Raw genomic sequence first — 21,155 nt, forward strand, 5'->3', positions numbered from 1 at the left:
AATGTTATGATTATGACAATTTCTTTCCATAAGAGATAAAAGCATGTTGTTGAAATTGTGAATTGGGATAACAATGGCGACAATCTCTGTTTTCAGATGGCAGCTAGGCAGCGTCGCGGGCAAAACGAGCAAGTTCCCCCGCCACCTCCTCCAGCTCCCATGGTGCAGGAGCTGATGGCTCAGTAGAACGAAATTTTGCGACAGCTCTTGCAGTGCCAGCCCCACCCTCAGCAGCATGGTGGAGGCCAGCCGCAGCGACCTCCGGCTGCGGCAACCTACCAGGAGTTCCTGAGTACGTAGCCACCCTTGTTCACCAAGGCAGAGGATCTATTGGACGCTGACGTGCGGTTGCGCGTCGTGGAATCCATGTTTCCCCTCCTCACGGGAGACTGCCCTGATGACACCAAGGCTTGCTTCGCCGCGCAGCAGCTTCACGGACCTGCTCGGACTTGGTGGGACCATTTTCGCGCCATGCTACCTACTGGTCATGAAGTTTCTTGAGAGGAATTCAAGACTGCTTTCAGAGGACACCACATCCTAGCTAGAATTCTTGACCACAAGCTGAATGAATTCCTGGCACTAAATCAAGGAACCCGCACGGTATTGCAGTATGCTCAGGCCTTCAACGACCTGTGCCAGTACGTAGGGTATCATGTTGATTCTGATGAAAAGAAGAGAGACCGCTTCCGCAGGGGTCTCAATACCAAGTTGCGTGAGCGTCTCAACACTGTTCGGGCTGATAGCTTCAATCAGTTGGTCAACCTGGCCATCTCCCAGGAGGATTTTATTGTAGCTCACCGAGCAGAGAAGAAGAGGAAGGCACCAATGTCAGCACCCTCCGCTCAACCCCAGAGGTTCAGGATTGTTTCCCACAATCAGAGCAGGGGACTTTAGCAGCAGGCAGGCAGATGGGTGATCAAGCCACCTCAGCAGCAGCAGCCAGCACCCAGTCATTTTCCAGCTCCCGCTCCAAGGAACAATCAACCTCCACAGCAGCAGCAGTTCCACCAGGGAAATGGGAACAAGTGCTTCACTTGTGGCAATGTGGGCCACTATGCCAAAAATTGCCCAAGGAATCAGCAGAGGCAGATGCCAGCACCAAATCAAGACAAGGGAACAAGGCAGAAGGTGCAAGTCAGGCAAGGAAAGCTCAACTTCACTACTCTAGAGGAGTTACCTGAAGGAGCTCCCATCATGACTGGTATCTTTTTAGTTTATAATAAACCTGCATTAATTCTGTTTGATTCTGGTGCATCTCATAGCTTCATTAGCCAGAAGTTCAGTGCTAAGTGTCGATTGCCTCTCTATCTTACCCGAGGGTCTTTTATGATCGCAACGCTAGGAGGCAAGGTTGCATCAAACCGATTAAATCAAAGTGTGCCTATTCAGCTGGGAAGCCACATTGTCAAAACCACCCTCCTTATGCTAGGATTGGAAAATGTGGACATTATTTTGGGAGCCAATTGGATGACCCGACACCAAGACCGCATCGTTGAAATCAAATCCCCAATCTGTGGGAGTTTCACCTTACTTCTGCCCAGCCAAGATTCTACTCGATCATGTGCTTTTGCTATGATAGAGTTACCTTTGAAGAAGATTTCAGTGGTCTACGAGTATGCAGATGTTTTTCTTAACGAATTACCAGGAATGCCACCGGACCGGGATATTGAATTCGCCATCGAGTTGCAACCGGGAATGACACCTATTTCCAAGAGGCCTTACTGGATGCCACACGCGGAGTTAGTAGAATTGAATAAGCAATTGAAAGAATTGTTGGACAAAGGTTTCATCTGCCCAAGTACTTCGCCTTGGGGATGTCCAGCCTTGTTTGTGAAGAAGAAAGATGAAAGCTTGAGGCTGTGCATAGATTACCGCCCACTCAATGCGGTGACTATCAAGGACAAGTATCCTTTGCCTCGTATTGATGTTCTTTTCGATCAATTGGTTGGAGCCAAAGTGTTTTCCAAGATAGACCTTCGCTCCGGCTATCATCAGCTCAAGATACGAGCAAGTGATATTCCGAAGACTGCCTTCTCAACCAGATATGGGTTGTATGAATATCTAGTAATGTCATTTGGGCTGACTAATGCACCAGCATACTTCATGTATCTGATGAACTCGGTCTTCATGCCTGAACTAGACAAGTTCATAGTGGTTTTCATCGATGATATCTTGGTGTACTCAAAGAGCGAAGAAGAACATGCCGGTCATTTGCATATAGTGCTTCAACGTCTGCGAGAGCACCGTCTTTATGCCAAATTGTCAAAATGTGATTTTTGGCTAAAGGAAATCAAATTCTTGGGTCACACTATCTCTCAGGCAGGTATAGTTGTTGATCCCGATAAGGTGCAAGAGGTGATGAACTGGAAGCCACCAACAATTGTCCGTCAGATTTGAAGTTTTCTGGGATTGGCTGGTTCTTATCGAAGATTCATTCCGGATTTCTCTCGAATTGCGAAGCCCATGACTGAACTGTTGAAGAAGGGATCCAACTTTGCAAGCCCAGATAATTATGGCCCAACTCAGTGACAAGGGAGTGCAAATCATTAAAGAGAATCTCCATCGGAAGACAAAGAAGTATAAATGTTTCTGCCAAGATGAAAAGGGTATATTGTGGTTTGAAAGCAAACTGGTAGTTCCTAAAAATAAGGATCTGAAGAAGAAGATCTTGGATGAGGCTCATCTCTCCAAATTCTCCTTGCATCCAGGAAGCACCAAAATGTACCATGATCTGAAGCCCTCGTATTGGTGGACCAGAATGAAGAGGGAGATAGCCCAATATGTATCAGAATGTGACACATGTCAGAGGATAAAGGCAAGCCACTTGAAATCAGTTGGAGCCTTGCAACCCCTATCTATACCTTCGTGGAAATGGGATGACATTAGCATGGATTTTATTGTGGGTCTGTCCAACACCTCTCGTCATCATGATTCAATTTGGGTCATTGTGGATCGATTAACAAAAGTGGCACATTTTCTTCCAGTGCACACCACTGATAAGGCTCAGAAGTATGCAGGGCTGTACATTGACCGAATTGTGTGTTTGCATGGATTACCCTAGACCATTGTCTCTGACTGAGGAGCCCAATTTGTTGCCAGATTCTGGGAACAACTGCAAGAGTCTTTGGGAACCAAGCTAATCAAAAGTTTAGCTTACCACCCGCAGACTGATGGTCAGACTGAAAGGGTAAATCAAATTCTTGAAGATATGCTAAGGGCTTGTGCGATCGATTATGGCAAGGACTAGGATAAGTACCTCTCCTTGGCAGAGTTTGCTTATAACAACAGTTACCAATCTAGCCTAAAGATGGCACCTTTTGAAGCCCTATATAGAAGAAGGTGTCGAACACCCCTCAATTGGTCTCAGCCTGGAGAAAGAGAAATTTTTGGACCTGACTTAGTGACAGAAGCCGAAATGAAGGTACAACTAATCTGGAAGAATCTAGAAGCTACTCAGGCCAGACAGAAGAGTTACCATGATAAGCGAAGGAAACCTCTCCAGTTTGAGGTGGGAAATTTAGTATATTTGAAGGTATCACCCACCAAAGGAGTGCAGAGGTTTGGGATCGAAGGCAAGTTAGCCCCTCGTTACATTGGACCTGATGAGATCATAGAAGCATGTGGACTCGTGGCATACAAATTGAAGTTACCTCTAAAAATGTCTGCCATCCACGATGTATTCCATGTATCCCAACTAAAGAAATGTGTTCGATTGCCGACTGAGATCATAGCAGAACTAGAATTGGAGATAGAGCCAGATCTATCGTACCAAGAGTACCCTTCCAAGGTTCTGGATTGCAAAGAAAGATCAACTCGGGCTAAATCTATCAAGATGTATAAGATCCAATGGAGTAATCACTCAGAGGAAGAGGCTACTTGGGAGACTGAGGAATTTCTACTTTCCAACTTCCCCGATTGTCTACCTAAGGGAATTGGTACGTAACCATGCCCAACCCCTCCCCCTGCCCTTTTAATCAAAACATAAGAAAAATGATCTTAATATAAACAGAGTTAAATGTAGAACTAAAGCCAAAAGGACTTCCTTCTGAAGTTGCAAAGAAGATGACATTCGAAGAGCAGTTTGCCAAGAAGAACCTTAATGAATAAACCACCCACTTCAAGTAAGACATAAATCATTCTCTTCACCATGGGAGGACTCCGACCCGAATCTCAGGACGAGATTCCTTTAAGGGGGGAAGGCTGTGACACCCCAATGTCACCTAGGGTTTCTTCTCAGGGCTAACTCATAACCATTATCACATGTGAACCAAATTGAGTAAAGGACTTCAAAAATTAGGAACAAAGGTTTAACTAAGTCTTTTTCATCTTAAGAATTATGCCTTAACCATGTCATGCACCTCAGGGTGAGAAGAATTCACAAACCCTAAATAACCCTAAATAGGCCATTTTAGTGCAAAGAGGGTGTTGGGGGCCTTCGTCCTCCGAAGGTCCTCAAAAACGTGATTTAACAATGTCTTCCAAGTATGAAATATGAACAGGTACCTTCAGACTCAGGTTAAAAGCATACACGATGTGAAAAGCATGATCGTGACAAAGGTTGCTGTTGCTCCGAAGCTACGCGCAAGGGAGCTTCGGCTTAATGGCGGAAAAAGGAGCCGACTTAAAAGGGAAAAGGCCATTTAGTCCCCATTGGATTGTTTAAAAGTAAATAGTAAATATGAAGGGCATGAATGTAATTTCACACAGGCTGCGCCCTATGCCTATAATTAGATGAACAGTACCCCCGTACTGTTCACGCTGATTTATACTCGCTCGTGCATCATGCTTGTACTATCTCCTTCTGTCAAGCCGAAGGTACAAATGTAATTCTGTATTATTTCTATTTATTCATGATAATAGAATAGAAGATAAATTAATAGTATTACATAATCATTCATGTTGTCTTTTATGTTTCGCATGCTTCTTCTTTCATTAATATATACTACGATGATGAAGGTATGTCCTTCATGACCTTCGTCTGAAGATCATTATATCCTAAGGGAAATAATGCTTCGAAGGACGAAGGGCCTTAACCTTTAACATTTCGTGTTGCCTTGTTCTTAATTCATAGCATTTGAGAACAAGTCCCCAACATTGGCGCCCACCTCCGGTGAACTCATTCGACCACCTTCGGCAAGCACTGACCTTCATCATGCCACCAAAGAAGATAACCGCGCTAGGGGCTGCTGCACTGCAGCCATTGGACACAAATCAGGAGACTCTCTCTCCGGGATGCTCGAAGCCAGAAGAGAAAAGCCACCAGTCCAACATTCCAGGAGGAGGAGTTGGACCAAGAGATCAGGGACATGGAAATCATCCATCAACAAGTGCAAAGGAAGAAAGAGAAGATGGCTCGGCTCGCTGATTTTTAAAGGAAGATCGACGAAGCTACTGAAGCAGTGCGTCATCTTGCTCAAGATGAACAAGATCGAAGACCCCAGCATAGGGAGCTTCGTCAGGAAGGCCTATTCTACGAAGATGGATGGTATGATGATTTTTTAATCATGATACCTTTACTTTTGATGATGCTTCTCCCTTGGCAGCAGAACTGTAGGCTATCCCATGGCCACAGTCTTACAAACCACCTCAGCTACCAATGTATGATGGGCACTCAGACCCAAAACAATTTCTGATGAGCTATGAGCCAACAATATCCTCATACGGAGGCAATGCAGCTGTCATGGCTAAATCCTTCATCATGGCAATCCGGAATGTGGCCCAGACATGGTATTCTTCCCTTCGGCCAGGGACAAGTCCGGAATGTGGCAGATGCTCAAGGACATGCTGGTGACCAGTTTCCAAGGCTTTCAGATGAAGCCAGTCACAGCTCAGGCCCTGTTCCAATGCACGCAAGATCATGAGGAATACCTCCAGGCGTATGTTCGAAGGTTTTTGCGATTGAGGGCACAAGCGCCCACAGTGCCCAATGAAATTGTCATTGAGGCCATGATTAAGGGTCTTCGGCTAAGACCTACGACTCAGTACTTTGCCAGGAAGCCCCCACAAACTCTAGAGAAGCTGCTTCAGAAGATGGATGAGTACATCCGGGCTGACAACGATTTCCACCAAAGAAGGGAGGAAGCTTACAGATTCTCGGAAATGACCAGGGGCTTCGGAGGAAGAATCCACACGAGGCATGTCAGGTCAATCCATAACTCCACTCAGAATGACAACAAAGGAAGTCAGCTTCAGAGGCCACAATACACCTCGCAATCTTCGGGGCAACAACAAAGCTCTTTCAGGTCGCCAGCTCCAAGGGGAAGAGGCGCCAGGGGCTTCGGAGGAAGATACGGGGATCAGCCCAGGAAGATTTATTGCTTATTCTACGGTGAGGACAAAGGCCATACTACAAGAATGTGCCAAATCACCATTCAAAAGCAGAAGGAGATCGCGGAAGCCGAAGCTCGGCAGAATCAGCTGAAGCAGGTCTTGCACACTGCTTCGTGCCACTCTCCCTACATACTAGAATATGTGGGTAATCACCCTGCAGCTTCTGTTGCTTTGGCTAGCCAGTCACATGCTTCCTGGCCACAACTCCCACCCCCACCACCACTGCAACCAACCTATTCCCGAAGCCAGCAGCCAGAAGGGCGCCAACACACTCAACAGCAACGGGAGTTCATGGAGGAATCCGAAGCTCGCACAGTCAATAGTACTGTGCTAGAATCAAAGCACATTTATTGAGCGATATCCTACCCCCGAAATACTTTTATGTTCTATGTAATTTTGTCTCTCAATAAGGAACAACAAATGTAAATCTAGTTTTAATTTCTTGTAGTAGTTTCGCTTCTATCAGAATGAAATATATCTTCTTCACGGACTTACGAAGCTAAAAAAACTGCCGAAGCTCAAAAGTCGTTCCCAAGGGAATGCAGAGCTAAAAATCGCCGAAACCACAAAAAAGTCGTTCCTAATGGAGCACAGTGTAAGTTTTACCGAAGCTACAAAAAGTCGTTCCTAAGGGAGCACAGTGTAAGTTTTCTGCTCAAAAGTCGTTCCAAAGGGAATGCAGAGCCAAATACCGCCGAAATATAAGGCGAAGAAGTTCAAAAGACGTTCCTAAGGGGATGAAGAACTTATACCACCGAAATAGAAGGCGAAGAAGTTCAAAAGACGTTCCTAAGGGAATGCATAACTTACACCGAATAATAAGCGGTGAAGCCGAAAAATAAACAGCAAAAAGATTCCGATCGTTCCTAAGGGGACGCAGAGATTGTGTTTCAGTGCGCGCGTGTGGGTGTGTGTCTTCGGCATTAGCATCATTCTTTGCATCATATCATCACATCATCCCACATAGCATCACATCATACATCATATCGCACCAATGACACGAATTGAATATGAAGTCGATTTTCGGAGATTGCTTTATAAAAATGAAAATGTGCTAAGGCACAAAGTAAGCTGAGAAACACAATTTCATCAGCTCTATTGCAAAAGAAGGGATCCCTTGTTTATGAAGCATGGATGTTTTTACGAAGCTTGGATGTTCTTACGAAGCATGGATATTTTCACGAAACATGGATCTTTTTCTTTACGAAGCATGAAAAGAAGGGAAGGTGTTTTTTCGCCGAAGGCTCGAAAACGGTATGTATATAAACTTTCATGCATCACAAAGAAGTGAATTACAAATAATTTACATATTACACTCAAAAATATACACATCAAAATATTACAGTTTTGTTACAACAAAGCTACATTGTCCATCTAAAAATATTGTTACAATAAATGCTAGTCTTCTTTCAGAATCTTCTCTGCAACTTCATTTAGCAATTTGTTGACAACTTCGTCAACGATAGATTCGGCCATGTTGATGATCTCCAGTGCTTTCTTCGTCTCTGGGACAGCCAGGGGATCAAACGGTTCCGGTGGTGGAGATAATTCAGCTACAGTAAAAAATTATTAATCAGTCCGAAGCTGCAAAAACAATTGCCGAAGCTAGATGCCGCGAAACAATACCTATACGTCTCTCGCGCTCTGCAGCTTACTCAGCTTGTTTTGCTTGTACTCGGGCGTCATGGATGTCTTTCTCGCTTTTCTTCATAATTTCGTGCGCCATCTCTCGACCACCATTTACCCAGATGTCATTACAAAATTTCCCGCCCATTAAACTTGCTTCAGCCGAGGATCTTTTGTATCATCCACAGAGAAGGCAACTTCGGTCTGGGCCAGAGTCTTGACATGGTCGCATTGAGAGCACCTAGAGGGGGGGGGTGAATAGGTGATCCTGTAAAACTTAAACTTATAGCCACAAAAACTTGTTAAGTGTTAGCACAATTATTGCCAAGTGGCTAGAGAGGAGTCTCAACAACACAATACCACAAAAGATCAAACACAGAGATGACACAGTGGTTTATCCCGTGGTTCGGCCAAGATCAACGCTTGCCTACTCCACGTTGTGGCATCCCTACGGACGAGGGTTGCAATCAACCCCTCTCAAGCGGTCCAAAGACCCACTTGAATACCATGGTCTTTTGCTTGCTTTTTCTCAATCCCGTTTGCGAGGAATCTCCACAACTTGGAGCCTCTCGCCCATACAATTGAAGTTCACAAAGAGACACAGAGCAAGGGTGGGAATGAGCAACGCACACAAGACTTCAAAAGATCAGAGCAACAACACGCACACAAGCAGCAACAAGAGCTCGCAACACAACTCAAAGAGTTCACAACTCCACAAGAGCTCTATATGCTATCACAATGAAACGAATGCGTGAGATCGATGTCTTGGTGCTTAAGAATGTTGTAGGAATGCTTGGTGTTCTCCTCCATGCGCCTAGGGGTCCCTTTTATAGCCCCAAGGCAGCTAGGAGCCGTTGAGAACAAATCTGGAAGGCCATCCTTGCCTTCTGTCGTCGGGCGCACCGGACAGTCCGGTGCACACCGGACACTGTCCGGTGCCCGATTTCTTTCCTTAAACAGCCCAGTCGACCGTTGCCGACCGTTGCAGATCTGGCGCACCGGACAGTCCGGTGCCTCCTTCCGACCGTTGGCCAGACCACGTGTCGCGCGCAGATTCCGCGGCCGACCGTTGGCTCACCGGACAGTCCGGTGCACACCGGACAGTCCGGTGAATTTTAGCCGTACGCCGTCGGCAAATTCCCGAGAGCGGCGTCTTCAGGTCGAGGCAGCCTGGCGCACCGGACACTGTCCGGTGCACCACCGGACAGTCCGGTGCCCCAGACCGAAACAGCCTGTTGGCTGTACACAGCCAACATTCTCCTTTTCTTCTTCTCTCTGTTTCTAACACTTAGACAAATATATTAGTACACAAAACCAATGTACTAAGACTTAGAAACATACCTTTACTTGTGATTTGCACTTTGTTCATCCATGGGCATAGATTCACATTTAAGCACTTGTGTTGGCACTCAATCACCAAAATACTTAGAAATGGCCCAAAGGCACATTTCCCTTTCAATCTCCCCCTTTTTGGTGATTTATGCCAACACAACATAAAGCAACTAGAACAAGTGCAAAATCACTTCAAATAGAACTCAAATCTATTTTGATTCATTTTTGGCATATATGGATCATCCTTTGCCACCACTTGGTTTTTGCAAATCAAACTCAAATCTCTATCTCTAAGTCAAACACACATGTTGAAGCATAAAGAGAGTCATTCTTAAAGAGACTGATCAAAGATTTCACAAACTCCCCCTTTTTCCCATAATCACTACTTCTCCCCACAAGAAGCCAACTTTTGACAAAAGAGACAATAAGAGAGTTTTGACAAAACAAAAAACTCTATTTCACTATTTTCAAAATTTCTCAAGTGGTAGCTGATCCATTTATTGCTTTGGCCTTTATTTTCTCCCACTTTGGCATCAAGCACCAAAACGGGATCAACTTTGGCCCTTTAATCCCATTGCCTCACCAAAATCTTCAATTAAGAGCAAATGGCAATAAGAGTTCGTGAGATGGACTTGGAATTAGTTACCCTCTCATCGGAGTGCAGTGGAAGTCTTTCATGGTCCAAGTCCACCTTTTGCCTTTCAATTCTCCTTCGAGACTAAATCAAGCAAACTCAAGCACATGGTTAGTCTCAAAGGGTCAAGTTGTAACACATCTCCCCCTAAACATGTGCATCACTTTGCAACGGACTTGTGAGGTCCAGAGAGTGTGTGTACAACTTGAGCACCACAATAAGCAACTAAATGCAGAATGAACATGATCAAAGGCATAAACACATGTATGCTATAATTCAATCCAAGTTCCGCGAATCTAAGACATTTAGCTCACTACGCAGCCTGCAAAAGGTCTTCTCATCTAGAGGCTTGGTAAAGATATCGGCTAGCTGGTTCTCGGTGCTAACATGAAACACTTCGATATCTCCCTTTTGCTGGTGGTCTCTCAAAAAGTGATGCCGGATGTCTATGTGCTTTGTGCGGCTGTGCTCAACAGGATTTTCCGCCATGCGGATAGCACTCTCATTATCACATAGGAGTGGGACTTTGCTCAGATTGTAGCCAAAGTCCCTGAGGGTTTGCCTCATCCAAAGTAGTTGCGCGCAACACTGTCCTGCAGCAACATACTCGGCCTCAGCGGTGGATAGGGCAACGGAGGTTTGTTTCTTAGAGTTCCAGGACACCAGGGACCTTCCTAAGAATTGGCACGTCCCCGATGTACTCTTCCTATCGACCTTACATCCAGCATAATCGGAGTCTGAATATCCAATCAAGTCAAAGATAGACCCCTTTGGATACCAGAGCCCGAAGCAAGGCGTAGCAACTAAATATCTAAGGATTCGCTTCACTGCCACTAAGTGACATTCCTTAGGATCGGATTGAAATCTAGCACACATGCATACGCTAAGCATAATATCCGGTCTACTAGCACATAGATAAAGCAAAGAACCTATCATGGACCGGTATGCTTTTTGATCAACGGACTTACCTCCTTTGTTGAGGTCAGTGTGTCCGTCGGTTCCCATCGGAGTCTTTGCGGGCTTGGCGTCCTTCATCCCAAACCGCTTTAGCAAGTCTTGCGTGTACTTTGTTTGAGAGATGAAGGTGCCATCCTTGAGTTGCTTCACTTGGAACCCAAGGAAGTAGTCCAACTCACCCATCATTGACATCTCGAATTTCTGCGTCATCACCCTGCTAAACTCTTCACAAGACTTTTTATTAGTAGAGCCAAATATTATGTCATCGACATAAATTTGGCACACAAACAAATCTTCATCACAAGTCTTAGTAAAAAGAGTTGGATCGGCTTTCCCAACCTTGAAAGCATTAGCAATTAGAAAGTCTCTAAGGCATTCATACCATGCTCTTGGGGCTTGCTTAAGTCCATAGAGCGCCTTAGAGAGCTTACACACATAGTCGGGGTACCGTTCATCCTCGAAGCCAGGGGGTTGCTCCACGTACACTTCCTCCTTGATTGGCCCGTTGAGGAAAGTGCTCTTCACATCCATTTGGTACAACCTGAAAGAATGATGAGCGGCATATGCTAGCAAGATACGAATTGATTCTAGCCTAGCCACAGGAGCAAAAGTCTCCTTGAAATCCAAACCTGCGACTTGGGCATAACCTTTTGCCACAAGTCGAGCCTTGTTCCTTGTCACCACCCCGTGCTCGTCCTGTTTGTTGCGGAACACCCACTTGGTTCCCACAACATTTTGCTTGGGACGAGGCACCAGTGTCCAGACTTCATTTCGCTTGAAGTTGTTGAGCTCCTCTTGCATGGCCAACACCCAGTCCGGATCTAGCAAGGCCTCTTCTACCCTGAAAGGCTCAATAGAAGAGACAAAAGAGTAATGCTCACAAAAATTAACTAATCGAGATCGAGTAGTTACTCCCTTGCTAATATCACCCAGAATTTGGTCGACGGGATGATCCCTTTGAATCATCGCTCGAACTTGGGTTGGAGGTGCCGGTTGCGCTTCTTCCTCCATCACGTGATTGTCTTGTGCTCCCCCTAGATCACATGCCTCCTGTTGATGAACCTGTTCATCGTCTTGAGTTGGGGGATGCACCGTTGTTGAGGAAGAAGGTTGATCTCGTTCAACTTGTTCCTGTGGCCGCACTTCTCCAATCGCCATGGTTCGTAAAGCGGCCGTTGGAACATCTTCTTCATCTACATCATCACAATCAACAACTTGCTCTCTTGGAGAGCCATTAGTCTCATCAAATACAACGTCGCTAGAGACTTCAACCAAACTCGATGATTTGTTGAAGACTCTATACGCCTTTGTATTTGAGTCATAACCTAATAAAAACCCTTCTACTGCTTTGGGAGCAAACTTAGAATTTCTACCTTTCTTCACTAGAATGTAGCACTTGCTCCCAAATACACGAAAGTAGGATACATTGGGTTTGTTACCGGTTAGCAGCTCATACGAAGTCTTCTTGAGGAGGCGGTGAAGGTAGACCCTGTTGATGGCGTGGCAAGCCGTGTTCACGGCTTCCGACCAAAAACGCTCGGGGGTCTTGAATTCTCCAAGCATCGTCCTTGCCATATCGATTAGCGTCCTGTTCTTCCTCTCTACCACACCATTTTGCTGTGGTGTGTAGGGAGCGGAGAACTCGTGCTTGATCCCTTCCTCCTCAAGGAACTCCTCCACTTGAAGGTTCTTGAACTCGGACCCGTTGTCGCTCCTTATCTTCTTCACCTTGAGCTCAAACTCATTTTGAGCTCTCCTGAGGAAGCGCTTGAGGGTCCCATGGGTTTCAGACTTATCTTGCAAAAAGAACACCCAAGTGAAGCGGGAAAAGTCATCAACAATAACTAGACCATACTTACTCCCTCCTATGCTCAGATAGGCGACGGGTCCGAAGAGGTCCATATGCAGCAGCTCCAGCGGTCTTGAAGTGGTCATCACATTCTTGCTGTGATGAGCTCCTCCCACCTGTTTACCTGCTTGACAAGCTGCACAAGGTCTATCTTTTTCGAATTGAACGTTAGTCAAACCTATCACGTGTTCTCCCTTTAGAAGCTTGTGAAGGTTCTTCATCCCCACATGTGCTAAGCGGCGATGCCACAGCCAGCCCATGCTAGTCTTAGCAATTAAGCATGCATCTAGACCGGCCTCTTCTTTTGCAAAATCAACTAAATAAAGTTTGCCGTCTAATACACCCTTAAAAGCTAGTGAACCATCACTTCTTCTAAAGACAGACACATCTATATTTGTAAATAGACAGTTATATCCCATATTGCATAATTGACTAACAGATAGTAAATTATATCCTAGAGACTCTACTAAAAACACATTAGAGATAGAATGCTCATTAGAAATTGCAATTTTACCTAACCCTTTTACCTTGCCTTGATTCCCATCACCGAATATGATTGAATCTTGGGAATCCTTATTCTTGACGTAGGAGGTGAACATCTTCTTCTCCCCCGTCATATGGTTTGTGCATCCGCTGTCAATAATCCAGCTTGAACCCCCGGATGCATAAACCTGCAAGGCAAATTTAGGCTTGGGTTTTAGGTACCCAACTCATGTTGGGTCCTACAAGGTTAGCACAAATATTCTTAGGGACCCAAATGCAAGTTTTGTCTCCCTTGCATCTTGCCCCTAACTTCCTAGCAATTACCTTTCTATCCTTTCTACAAATTGCAAAGGAAGCATTCAAAGCATGATATATTGTAGAAGGCTCATTAACTTTCCTAGGAATATTAACAACATTTCTCCTAGGCATATTATGAACAATATCCCTTCTACCAACATTTCTATCATGCACATATGAAGAACTAGAAGCAAACATAGCATGGGAAAAATCATCGTATGCATTATAACTCCTATAAGCATTTCTAGTTTGTCTCCTATCATGATACAAAAAGGCATGGTTCTTTTTAGCACTAGTAGCCATAGGGGCCTTCCCTTTCTCCTTAGTGGGAATGGGAGCCTTATGGCTTGTTAAGTTCTTGGCTTCCCTCTTGAAGCCAAGCCCATCCTTAATTGAGGGGTGTCTACCGATCGTGTAGGCATCCCTTGCAAATTTTAGTTTATCAAATTCGTTCTTGCTAGTCTTAAGTTGAGCATTAAGACTAGCCAATTCCTCAGTTAATTTAGAAATTGAAACTAAATGATCACTACAAGCATCAACATCGAAATCTTTACACCTAGTGCAAATCTTAACATGTTCTACACAAGAATTAGATTTACTAGCTACTTCTAGTTTAGCATTTAAGTCATCATTAACACTCTTTAAAGTAGCAATGGTTTCATGACAAGAAGATAGTTCACTAGAAAGCACTTCATTTCTTTTAACTTCTAAAGCATGAGATCTTTGAGCTTCTACAAATTTATCATGCTCTTCATACAATAAATCCTCTTGTTTCTCTAAGAGTTTATCCTTCTCATTCAAGGCATCAATCAATTCATTGATTTTATCAATCTTATTTCTATCCAATCCCTTGAACAAGCTAGAGTAATCTATTTCCTCATCGCTAGACTCATCATCACTAGAAGAAGTATAAGTGGAGTCTCGAGTACTCACCTTCTTCTCTCTTGCCATGAGACAAGTGTGATGCTCGTTGGGGAAGAGAGATGACTTGTTGAAGGCGGTGGCGGCGAGTCCTTCATTGTCGGAGTCGGAGGAGGAGCAATCTGAATCCCACTCCTTTCCGATATGTGCTTCGCCCTTGGCCTTCTTGTAATGCTTCTTCTTCTCCCTTTTGTCCTGGTCACTTTCATTATCGGGACAGTTAGCAATGAAATGACCAATCTTACCACATTTGAAGCACGAGCGCTTCTCCTTTGTCTTGGTCTTGCTTGGCTGTCCCTTGCGACCTTTAAGCGCCGTCTTGAAGCGCTTAATGATGAGGGCCATCTCCTCATTATTTAGCCCGGCCGCCTCAACTTGCGCCACCTTGCTTGGTAGTGCCTCCTTGCTCCTCGTTGCCTTGAGAGCAATGGATTGAGGCTCATGAATAGGACCGTTCAACGCGTCGTCCACGTATCTTGCCTCCTTGATCATCATTCGCCCGCTTACGAACTTCCCAAGAACTTCTTCGGGCGACATTTTGGTGTACCTGGGATTCTCACGAATATTATTCACCAAATGAGGATCAAGAATGGTAAAGGACCTTAGTAATAGTCGGACGACGTCATGGTCCGTCCATCGCGTGCTTCCATAGCTCCTTATTTTGTTGATAAGGGTCTTGAGCCGGTTGTATGTTTGGGTTGGCTCCTCGCCCCTTATCATCGCAAATCTTCCAAGCTCACCCTCCACCAACTCCATTTTAGTGAGCATGGTGATGTCGTTCCCCTCGTGAGAAATCTTGAGGGTGTCCCATATTTGCTTGGCATTGTCCAAGCCGCTCACCTTATTGTACTCGTCCCTGCACAAAGAGGCTAGCAACACAGTAGTAGCTTGTGCATTTTTATGAATCTGTTCATTAATAAACATAGGGCTATCCGAGCTATCAAATTTCATTCCATTCTCTACAATCTCCCATATGCTTGGATGGAGAGAGAATAAATGACTACGCATTTTGTGACTCCAAAATCCGTAGTCCTCCCCATCAAAGTGTGGAGGTTTGCCAAGAGGTATGGAAAGCAAATGCGAATTCGAACTATGTGGAATGCGCGAATAATCAAAAGAAAAGTTTGAATTAACCGTCTTTTGTTTGCCATAGTCGTTGTCGTCGTTGTCCTTTTGGGAAGAGGAAGATTCGTCGCTGTCGTCGTAGTAGACGATCTCCTTGATGCGCCTTGTCTTCTTCTTCTTCCCTTCCTTCCGTCTATGGCCCGAGCCGGAGTCGGTAGGCTTGTCATCTTTGGGCTCGTTGACGAAGGACTCCTTCTCCTTATCGTTGATCACGATTCCCTTCCCCTTAGGATCCATCTCTTCGGGCGGTTAGTCCCTTTCTTGAAGAGAACGGCTCTGATACCAATTGAGAGCACCTAGAGGGGGGGTGAATAGGTGATCCTGTAAAACTTAAACTTATAGCCACAAAAACTTGTTAAGTGTTAGCACAATTATTGCCAAGTGGCTAGAGAGGAGTCTCAACAACACAATACCACAAAAGATCAAACACAGAGATGACACAGTGGTTTATCCCGTGGTTCGGCCAAGACCAACGCTTGCCTACTCCACGTTGTGGCGTCCCTACGGACGAGGGTTGCAATCAACCCCTCTCAAGCGGTCCAAAGACCCACTTGAATACCACGGTGTTTTGCTTGCTTTTTCTCAATCCCGTTTGCGAGGAATCTCCACAACTTGGAGCCTCTCGCCCTTACAATTGAAGTTCACAAAGAGACACAGAGCAAGGGTGGGAATGAGCAACGCACACAAGACTTCAAAAGATCAGAGCAACAACACGCACACAAGCAGCAACAAGAGCTCGCAACACAACTCAAAGAGTTCACAACTCCACAAGAGCTCTATATGCTATCACAATGAAACGAATGCGTGAGATCGATGTCTTGGTGCTTAAGAATGTTGTAGGAATGCTTGGTGTTCTCCTCCATGCGCCTAGGGGCCCCTTTTATAGCCCCAAGGCAGCTAGGAGCCGTTGAGAACAAATCTGGAAGGCCATCCTTGCCTTCTGTCGTCGGGCGCACCGGACAGTCCGGTGCACACCGGACACTGTCTGGTGCCCGATTTCTTTCCTTAAACAGCCCAGTCGACCGTTGCCGACCGTTGCAGATCTGGCGCACCGGACAGTCCGGTGCACACCGGACAGTCCGGTGCACACCGGACAGTCCGGTGCCTCCTTCCGACCGTTGGCCAGACCACGTGTCGCGCGCAGATTCCGCGGCCGACCGTTGGCTCGGCCGACCGTTGGCTCACCGGACAGTCCGGTGCACACCGGACAGTCCGGTGAATTTTAGCCGTACGCCGTCGGCAAATTCCCGAGAGTGGCGTCTTCAGGTCGAGGCAGCCTGGCGCACCGGACACTGTCCGGTGCACCACCGGACAGTCCGGTGCCCCAGACCGAAACAGCCTGTTGGCTGTACACAGCCAACATTCTCCTTTTCTTCTTCTCTCTGTTTCTAACACTTAGACAAATATATTAGTACACAAAACCAATGTACTAAGGCTTAGAAACATACCTTTACTTGTGATTTGCACTTTGTTCATCCATGGGCATAGATTCACATTTAAGCACTTGTGTTGGCACTCAATCACCAAAATACTTAGAAATGGCCCAAAGGCACATTTCCCTTTCACGCATCCCGCCTTCTCCAGGATGGCTGAAATACCCCTTGCACCGGAGAACGCGCACACATCCCCACGGTCGCTTATAATTTCTTCAAAATCTTCGGCTTCTCCGCTTATCCATTGGATAACACCTTCAGTGTCGCCTCATATGAAGTTATCTTCGTTAGAATATGCGCCCACGTTGGCGAAGCTAGCCTTTATTTTCTCCACGCAGCCCAAAGATTTTTCAAAACACCTTTCCTTGGATGCGCGAAGTTCTTCAACTGTCTTCTCTAAATAATTTTTCCAATATTCGCTGCTCTCTCGGTTAGCTTCTGCGAGAGCGCATTTTTCTTTAGTTTCTGCCAACTATTTCCAAAGATCTTCGATTTCATTCTTCTGGATTTCGGCCTGAGCCTTGAAACTAGCTTCATCTTCTTTCACTTTGTTTACTAATGAAATCAAGATTTTGTCTTTTTCAAGACCTTTGTTCCTTAATTCAATTACCTCCGAACGAAGGTTGTTCAGAGCCATTGTATATCCTTCATCTTCAATGTTTTTCTGGGCCCTTAGTGCGTTGCTAAGAATCAGGCCCTGCAAATGGAAGAAAGAATAAGTTTAAATATAACTCTTATACCTTTATGCCATTAGATGCCAAGCTGTCAGAAAGCTCATCCTTCGATAAGATCGAAAGGCCATCCTCCAGCTTCAGGAATCCAATGCTTCTACCTATCTCCCGGCAGACGGATATCTCTTTGTTATCCGGGAGACAGTACAGAAAATCTTCTTCCCCACTACCATTGTACACTAATGCCCCCTTCGGGTATTTTAATTTTTGGGCATAGTGTAGTGCTTCTACCTTTTCTTCTTGAGAAAGTCTCTTCCCCGAAGCATGGCGAATGATGTAGTCAGTGCTTTCCTTTAAAGCTTCGGAAGCAGGAGTTTCGACCCTTTCAAATTCAATTTGCTCTGTTGCCTTTTCTTCAACTACAGCAGGCTCTGTCTCAGGGGGCACTGAAGGCCCAGCTTCGTTTTCAGATTGAATTACTACAGCCTCGACTTTTGCCTTCTTCGTTTCAGCTTCAACTTCTGCTTGCTTTGTTTCAGCTTCGGGTTGCGTTTTGGAAGCTTCGGCAAGTTTTCTTGAAGGAGTAGAGCTCAAGGTCTTTGCTGTCTCCAGCACAACATCTAGCACATTCGCCATCCTTCTCCTCTTAGGAGTTGTGGTAGAGCTCTTTTGAGCCTTCGACACTGTTGCCTCCGATGAAGGGCTCAAAATTTCTGGCACTTTTATTTCTTCAATATTCGACTCTTCAGCTTTACCCTTACCAGCCTTCGTCTCAACTAGCTCAGCTGAAGGTAGCTTCGGCACTGTAGCTGGATCAATCCTCTACGCAAGAGGAATATTTGTCTTGGTGGCCGAGGAGGCCCCTTCGCTAAATTCAGGTATCGCAGCCGGTTCGATGTAACGTGGCCGGTGAGTCATAACCTTCATCTTCTTCCTCTTCGGCTTAGCCATGATAGCCAAAGCAGCAACCTTTACAGCAGCAGCAATCTTCCTTTTTACCCCTTGCCCTCGCAGCGGGTAGCAATAGTCAGGGTATACGAAGCCAATAGCATCAAATACCCTGTTTAACCTTTTCTTATTCCGACCTCCGAAGGCTGTGGACAAGGTATTGTCTTCCTTTTTTGAGTATGCTCCAAGCAGTTCATCACTTGTAGCTTCGATACATTTTAGCCAATCATCATTTGGTTCATTAAACTTATCCCCAAACTTGAATGTGTACTTCAGCCGGACCAAATCACCTTCGCTAGAGTTAGTGATGGTCTCCTTCGGCATTTCCCAGCTTTCTACAAGCGGCCACACCCTGAAGGCTATATGTTCTTGAATTAGATCTCTCATCCCAATAAAAGAGAAAACAGTACTGAAGGCTTTCTGACACGCTTCGGCGGCATCATCAATTTCAACTTTTGGACTTCGGAGGCCGAAGCGGGACCAAATGGGGCGCATGATGACTTCCTTAATGTCTTCTCTCGCTGACAAATCATTCTTCACATAAAACCATTCCTCCATCCAAGCTCCGGGCCATCTCTTCCGAAATGTTGGCACTGGGTAGCTTGCGTTGGGGCAAGCGATAAATCCATAACAACCGAAGTTGTTGTGGTACTATTCTTTACCCATGGCCTTCGTCTCATATAGAAGTTCGTGCATGCTGCAGAAGCACTTTGCGCCCTCTAGCCCTTGGCTCCTCACTGCCCAGACGAAAACCCCCATCCTTATTATGGCTTCGGGGGTGATCTGATGAAGGAAGATTTGGTAGGTTTTCAGCACCTCAACTACAAACTTACTCAAAGGGAACCGAAGTCCAGCCTTGAAGAAGCTTCGGTAGATCACAACTTCATTTTCTTCAGGGGCAGGGACGTTGTTGTCTCCGCCAGCTCTCACAATAGACATATCCCGAAAATACCTTCCTCTCATGTTCTCAAGATGACTTTGTTTGATGGTCGATTTTCCGAAAATTGAATGACTTGGCCTCCAGGGCCGATCCTCAGAATCTTCGCCCCCACTTTCCACATCATAGCTATCACTGTCACCAGTATCTTCAGATAGGCCTTCCAATATCTCCTTAGTAATATTCTCTGTATTTGTTTTTTCCATTGACTCAATAAATCCAGCAATATAAGGATTCACAGCCTTCTTCTCCTCAAAAAGCTTCTCCTCTTCAGTCAGCTTTGTCTCAGCAGCAAACTTCGTGTCTTGATGCATCTTTTCTTCAGAAATGGTGAAAACGCGTTTTCTAAACCGAAGCTCGGAGAGCTTGGAAAATTATCAAGCGCTAGTGAGCAAGAGATATAAAATTGAGAAAATAAGGCAAATGGCACAAGTAGTGTATCAAGTGCAGTCAGTTTGAGTTCCTATTTATATGCCCAGTGCGCTCCAAATTGGAGGGCCCCGTCTGTCATTGACTGTTGCTATTCTAGCAAAGGGAAGGTGTTTTTTCGAACCTTTGGCTTAAGGCTTTCGTCCATGTCGCAGTCTGAATTCGTTATCTTAACAAATTAATACTGCGAGGGGCTACTGTTGGGGGCCTTCGTCATCCAAAGGTCCTCAAAAACGTGATTTAACAATGTCTTCCAAGTATGACATATGAACAGGTACCTTCGGACTCAGGTTAAAAGCATACACGATGTGAAAAGCATGATCGTGACGAAGGTTGTTGTTGCTCTGAAGCTACGCGCAAGGGAGCTTCGGCTTAATGGCGGAAAAAGGAACCAACTTAAAAGGGAAAAGGCCATTTAGTCCCCATTGGGTTGTCTAAAAGTAAATACTAAATATGAAGGGCATGAATGTAATTTCACACACGCTGCGCCCTATGCCTATAAATAGATGAACAGTACCCCGTACTGCTCACACTGATTTATACTCGCTCGTGCATCACGCTTGTACTATCTCCTTCTGTCAAGCCGAAGGTACAAATGTAATTCTGTATTATTTCTGTTTATTCATGATAATATAATAGAAGATAAATTAATAGTATTACATAATCATTCATGTTGTCTTTTATGTTTCGCATGCTTCTTCTTTCATTAATATATACTGCGATGATGAAGGTATGTCCTTCATGACCTTCGTCTGAAGATCATTATATCCTAAGAGAAATAATGCTTCGAAGGACGAAGGGCCTTAACCTTTAACATTTCGTGTTGTCTTGTTATTAATTCACAGCATTTGAGAACAAGTCCCCAACAGAGGGAAAACTTGTAAAAAGATTTTGAAAAACACAAAATCATGATGAAAACCAAATAACAAAGTTAAAGTGCACTAAATAAACTACAAAATAGAGTAAGAATGTTTGATCATCAAAGCTTTGCAAAATTCTCAAAAAGACCCTTCAAGCTAAACTTCAAAAAGAAAATTCAGAACTGAATTTTCAGCCATTTGTAAAGTTCAGCCGTGTTCTCTGTTTTCCAAAACTCAAATCTACAAAACCCAAATATGAAAGTGGCGCCAAATTACCTTGAACACGCCCTCGAGAAATTTGGGAGCAAAACTCGGCCGTTTGA

Source organism: Zea mays, chromosome 2 (genome assembly GCF_902167145.1).
Source record: "Zea mays cultivar B73 chromosome 2, Zm-B73-REFERENCE-NAM-5.0, whole genome shotgun sequence".
Lineage (NCBI taxonomy): Eukaryota > Viridiplantae > Streptophyta > Magnoliopsida > Poales > Poaceae > Zea > Zea mays.